Raw genomic sequence first — 6899 nt, 5'->3', positions numbered from 1 at the left:
ACTTGACGACACATAACAACAACAACAGACAGGCAGAGTAGATATGGAAAGAGAATACAACCTTGACATACTGCCTTCTTAATTTTAAACCCTTACTCTGTTCATACAACAACTTGTTGATCTAGGTATAGGTTTCACATGAATGCAATTAAGTGCTCTCGGATTCCCATTGTTTTCAATGTTAGCCATAACTTGCTATGATCCACACAGTCAAATGTCTTTGCATAGTCCTTAAGACAAAGACATTCTTCTGCTGTTTTCTGCTTTTAACCAGGATCCATTTGACATCAGCAATATATCCCTGATGCCAGAGCCTTTTCTAATTCCTGCTTGAACTTTGGCAGTTCCCTATCTATGAACTGTTCTACTCATTTTTGAGTGTAAGCCAATTTTGTTTACAAATTTTTTTTATAGTTTCCACATTTTGTTGGATTGCATCTAGGTAATGTGAACAAATATGGACATTTTCCAATCTGCTTACCAGACAGCTGGCCTCCATATTTCCTGGTATAGACTGGTGAGCACATAAACACTGCATCTGTTATTTGAAACAAGTTAATTGTTTAATCTTATCAATTCCTGAGGACTTATTTTTTACTGATGTTTTCAGTGCAGCTTCAACTTCCTCCTTCATTACATTGGGTCTTGCTCATATGGTACTTCCTGAAATTTTTCAGTGTCAGTCAATTGCTTTTTTACAGTGACTCTGTGTGTTCACTCCATATTCTTTTGATGCTTTCTGGGACGTTCAATATATTGCCTGTAGTGTCTTTCAATATTGTGACTGAAGGCATACTTTTTTTTTAAGCAGTTGGAATCAGGAAGATAGGTTGTTTGTTTTTTTTTTTTTTAATTTCCAGTTGTGGGCTCCTAAGTATTTTTATTTAATTAACAGTCAGTTGTGGGCTGTTTAGGGTTTTTTTATTTAATTAACAATCAGTTGTGAGCTTGGAGCCTCTTGTTTAAGCTAATTAGGACTCAGTGAGTGGGTCTTTGTGATTAAAAATTGGTTGAGACCTGCCTGAGAGCCTCTTGTTTTAAGCAATTGGAATCTGAAAGGTTTTTGTTCTTGTTATGTGCCATCAAGTCACCTATGACTCATAATGATCCTATGTACAACAGCTCTGAAACCTGCCTTATCTTAAGCCTGTCTCACTGACTCCAACACATCTATCACCATTACCCCAATTTGCTGTATCAGTCCATCTCATCTGGGGTCTTTCTCTCCTGTGCTGACCCCCCACCCTCCAGGATGATGTTCTTCTTCAATGATTGGTCCCTACTGGCCACATGCTCAAAGTATGTGAGACAAAGCTTCAAAATCCTAGCCTCCAAGGATAAACTTGATTTGACCATCTCCAAGACAGACCTGTTTGTTTCCTTGGCAGTCCAGGATATGTTCAAGACTCTTCTCCAGCACCACAACTCAAAGACATCAATTCTTCTTCTGTCATCCTTAGTCATTGTCCAGCTTTCTGATGCATAGCAAGTAATTGTGGAGACCATGGCCTGGATCAGGTGCACCTTAGTCTCTACCTTAGTCTCTAGACTGACATCGTTACTTCTCAGTACTTTGGAGAGGTCCCTGACAGCAGATTTCCCCGGTGTACTTTGTCTTTTGCTTTCCTGACTGCTGGTGCCAAGAGTCTTAATTGTGGAGCTGAGCAAGCTGAAATTTGTGAAACTTGAATCTCTATCTATCATTGTGCTGTCAGTTGGTCCAGTGGTGAGAATCTTTGTCTTCTTGATATTGAGCTTCAATCCATATTGAAAACTATAGTCCTTGACTTTTGATAGCAAGTGTTACCAGTCCTCCTCAGTTTCAGCAAGCAAGGTTGCGTCATCTACATTTCACAGGGTTTTTTATAAGCAGTCAGTTGTAGGCTTGTAGGTCTTTTTAATTTAGTTAACAATCAGGTGTGGGCTATTTGGAGTTTTGATTCAAATAACAATCAGTTGTGGCCTGAGAGCCTATTGTTTAAATCAGTTAGGACCAGGTGGGTGGGTCTTTGTGATTAAAAGTTGTTTGAAGCAATTGGAATCTGGAAGGTAGGTTTTCTTTTTTATTTATTAGTCAGTTGTAGGCTGGTTGTTGTTGTTATGTGCCTTCTAGTCACCTGCAACTCATAGTGACCCTATGTATAACAGTCCTAAACCCTGCTCTATCCCTTACCAATCTCAGTGTCACCAACACACCTATCCCTTTTACCCCAGTGATGGAATCAATCCATCTCATCAAGAGTCTTCCTCTCCTGAGCCATCGTTCTACCCTCCCAAGCATGACGGTCCTTTCCAAGGATTGGTCCCTCCTTGCAACATGTCCAAAGTATCTGTAGGCTTGTAGGTCTTTTTACTTTAATTAATAGGTGTGGAATGATTGTTAGGTTTTGTTTTGTTTTTTTTTTTTTAATTTAATTAGAATCAATTGTGGGTTGGGAGCTTCTTTTTTAAACCAATTAGGACCTGGTGGGTGAGCCTTTGCAATTGAAAGTTGGTCGGTTGGTTTGTTGGTTGGTGTATAGATTGTTTTGCTATTAGAGTTACAAACTAGTCAGTTTTTTGGGTTTTTTGTTTTGTTTTTGGTTGTTATTTTTTGTTGTTGTTGTTCTAATTGGTAGAGCAATTGTCAGTTTACTGCACTGAGATAAGTTGTGGGTTTCTGTGATCCTGAAACTATGTCACAAAGGTTACTCATGGTGTATAGTTTTTAGTAGAGATCCTAGATTAAGACAGACTAAGAAGCAGGACTATACATCCATTTATTAAATAACAGACCTCTGAAAACTCTGAGAACAGTAGAAGAACATGGATAGTTATAATATTGGTGGTAGAGTTCAGACTGGAAGTCAGTCAAAATGAGGAAAAAATAATGGCAAACATCCTTTAATAGTTGGAACCTGGAAAGTATGTAGCTTGAATTTGGAAAACTAGAAATTTTGTGAGAAATTAAATGGAGCACGTGAACATTGACATTCTAGGCTTTAATGAGATGAGATGAACTATCTTTAGCCACCTTGAATTAGATAATCACCATAGTATACTATGCTGGGAATGAAAACTAGACAAAGAATGGTGTTGCGTTCATAGGGGGGAAAAGTCAATTTCACCTTCTATCTTAAGTACATTGCTGTGAGTGAAAGGATGTTATCCATACACATACAAGGATGATCTGTTAATATGATTGCTATTCAAACATATGCTCCTATATTTAGGGCCAAAGAGGAAGAAATTGAAAATTTTTACTGAATGTTGCAGTCAGAAATTGACCAAATATGCAATCAAGATGTGTTAATAATATTTGGTGACTGGAATGAAATAGTTGGAAACAATGAAGAAGTAACTGTAGTTGGAAAATATGGGCTTTGTGATGGAAATGAGGGTGAAAATAGAACAATCAAAGTTTTTTTTGTTTCAGTGATTTATTCATTACAAATATCTTTTTTTAAAAAACACAAATGATGACTTTACACATGGACATCACCTGATGGGCTGCAGTGGAATCAGACTGCCTACAACTTTAGAATGAATCACTGGGGAAGTTCAATATCAGCAGTCAAAACAAGGCCAGGGCAGACTATGGATCAGACCATCAAGTATTGAAAGTTTAAATTGAGACTGAAGAAACTTAAATCAAGTCCATGAGAACCAAAATATGGTCTTGAATTTATTCCATCTGAATTTAAAACTCATCTTAAGAATAGGTTTGAAACATTGAGCAACAATGATCAAATACCAAAAGAGTTATGGAATGATATAAAAAATATAATCCATGAAGAGAACATAAGGTCATCATGAAGAGAAAGAAAAAAAAACTGTAATGGATATCAGAAGAGACTGAAAATTTCACTACAGTGTTAAGAAGCCAAAACAAAGGGGAAAATATGCCGAAGTAAAAGAGCTGGACAGAAGATTTCACAGGGCAGCTAGAGAAAACAAAGTAAAGTAGTATAATGGAATGTGCAGAGAGATGGAATTGGAGGATAAAAAGGGGAAAACTCACTCTGCATTTCTCAAGCTGAGAGAATTGAAACCTAACTAGAGATACAGATGATCTTTATAAGGAAAACTATGAAACACTACCACAAGAATAAGAGACCTATCTAAATGGAAAAGTATTCCCTCTCCACAGATAGGAAGACTCAACATTGTGAAAATGACAATCCTACCAAAAGCAATCTACATATTCAACAAAACCCCAATACAGATAAATATCTCATTCTTTAAGCATATAGGAAGGGCAATCTGCTGATTTATTTGGAACTGAAAGCGGCCTCAAATAAGCAAAGCCCTTCTGAAAAATAAAAATGAGAGTAGAGGCATAGATCTCAAAAACATCTACACAGCTGTAGTAACCAACACAGCATGGTCTTGGTACAATGGAACAATGTGGTAAACTCAAGAATCCAGACTCGAGCTGTCACATAGATCTTCATGGATAGCAGAGACCACCAGAAAAAAAGTTTTCCTTTGTTTTATTGATTATGCAAAGGCCTGTGTAAGGCTTCTGAATACTTGATAACATTTCAAAGAATGAGAATTCTAAAACACTTAATTTCTTCACGAGCCTGTTTTTGGGACAGAAAGTGGTCATTCCAACAGAAGAATCGGTACATGATTTAATTTCAGGAAAAGTGTATTTGAGGGTATTATTTTTCATCCTATAGATTCAATCTGCATGCTGAGCAATTACTATGAGAAATGAGATTGTATAAAAAGAATGGGGCATCACTACTGGAGCAAAATTCACTAACCATCTGATTTGGAAATGCCATGATTTTGCTTTTTGAAATGAGGAGGAATTGAAGCACTTACTGATAAAGTTCAAAGACTATAGCCTTCAGTACAAATTATATGTCAACACAAGAAAAGCAAGAATCCACATAACTGGACCAATAAGGAAAACTATGGATTTGAAAAAATGGAACTCCATTTTTTTTGATCCATAAGCAATACCCACGGAAGGAGTAGTCAAGAAATAAAACAACACATTAAATTGGATAAATCTGTCTCACAAGATCTCTTACAAGTGCTCAAAGATGCCCCTTTGAAAACTAAAGTGACCCAAGCCACGATACTTGCAATGACTTCATATGCATGGGAAAACTGGACAATGACGAGGAAAGAACAAGGGAGAATCAATGTTTTTGAATGATGAATGTTGAAAACATTGAATGTCTTATGGACTGTCAGAAGAATAAGCAAATCTGTCTTGGAAATATAATCAGACTGCTCCTTGTTGTTGCTAGGTGCTGTTGAATATTCTTCACAGCAACCCTATGAATATCAGAACCCTGCCCTAATAGGTGCTATCCTTGTCTACACGGTGACTGTGAAAATGGGTTACACTAGAGCCCAGTATTACAGTCACTGTGTTAATTCATTTCATTGAGGACCTTCCTCTCATTTGCAGACCCTCCACTTTTCTGAGCATGATACCCTACTCCCAATCCTAGTCCTTCCTAACAACATGCCCAAAGGATATGAGACCAAGTTTCACCACCCTTCCCTCTAAGGAACATCCCAGCTGCACTCTCTCCAAGATGTTAGTGTTCATTTCCTTGGCAGTCCATAGAATATTTAGTATCCTTCTCCGGCATCACAGACTCTTCTTCTGTCATCTTTATTCACTGCCCAGCTCTCTACCTCATGCACATGTTATCAGGAGGAATCAATCCCTGGAGAAAGACATTACGCTTGTTAAAGTAGCAGGTCAACGTAAAAGAGAAAGAACCTTAATAAGATGGATTGGCAGTGGATCAACAACAGGTCCAAACATACTAATGACTGCGAGAACAGCGCTGGACCGTAGTGTTTTATTCTCTTCTACATGAGATTGCTGTAAATTGAAATGAATTTATTGTACCGAGTAATCATCTTTTACCATTTTGCTTAGTCATTGTTATCTAAAGTTTTCTAAAGTTACTTCAGTCATTTTCCCTCATCTGGACTGCTGTTGTTGTTGTGCACCATTGAGTGAGAACCGTCCCATAGCTGACCCTCTGGCGGCCTTTCAGAGGCAGTTAATTGCATGGGAGGAGATTACCCATCCTTCTCCCACAGAGCAGCTGGTAGCCTTGAACCACGTACCTTTGGGATTGCAGTGCAGCTTCTTGCCACAAGCCCATCAGAGCTCTTGTGTTTTATGCCTTTTTAGAAATAAAAAAAGGAGTGTTCTGAGACCCTAGATTTCAATATTTTATTTAGATTTTAGGTATTTTCTGTTTTATGTAACTTTTGTTCAGGGGCATCTATTACAAACCTCAAAAAGTGTTAATGAATCTGAAATATGTGATGTTTTTCTTTAGGTAAAACTTGTAAATAATTTAAATGAATGAAACATGTCTTTTCTTAACTATTGTCTTGGTATGATAATTATGCTCTCGATTATAATATCGGCATTAGCAAATATCAAGACTCAAAGTTTGCCATCAGGGTTCAGGTTAGTGCTGAGAATAATGAAATTGGATCATTTAGTCTCACAAAAATAATAAATTGAAGCTTCATCATCACTTACTGTAACTTATGTTATTATAAAGAGTTGGTAAATAAGTTGTTCATTCTGATTGGAAGCAGGCAAAAGTTAACTAAGCACAGTAAAACTGGTTAGTACATTACTGGAAAATGTCTTCTTTCTTTCAAGAACCAGTATGAGGAGAGAAAATTTCTGTTTTTGCTAATCAATAAGTGACTATTTTGGCACAGAAGTGTATGTGGTGCCCTTTTTTGTACAACTTAGTTTTGAGGATTAGAATTTTTGTGTTATTTGGTCAACTACGTCCAATAGTTTTCTTGCTGAGTCTTTGGGGTTTTCTAAGTATACTATCATGTCATCAGCATAGAGGGATAATTTTACCTCCTCGTTGCCTATTTGGATACCTTTTATTCCCTTCTCTTGTCTT

Source organism: Elephantulus edwardii, unplaced genomic scaffold, assembly GCF_000299155.1.
Source record: "Elephantulus edwardii isolate Elephantulus edwardi_28Jun2011 unplaced genomic scaffold, EleEdw1.0 scaffold00090, whole genome shotgun sequence".
NCBI lineage: Eukaryota > Metazoa > Chordata > Mammalia > Macroscelidea > Macroscelididae > Elephantulus > Elephantulus edwardii.
The sequence above is the reverse complement of the archived record's forward strand: the minus strand, read 5'-3'. Positions refer to the sequence as shown.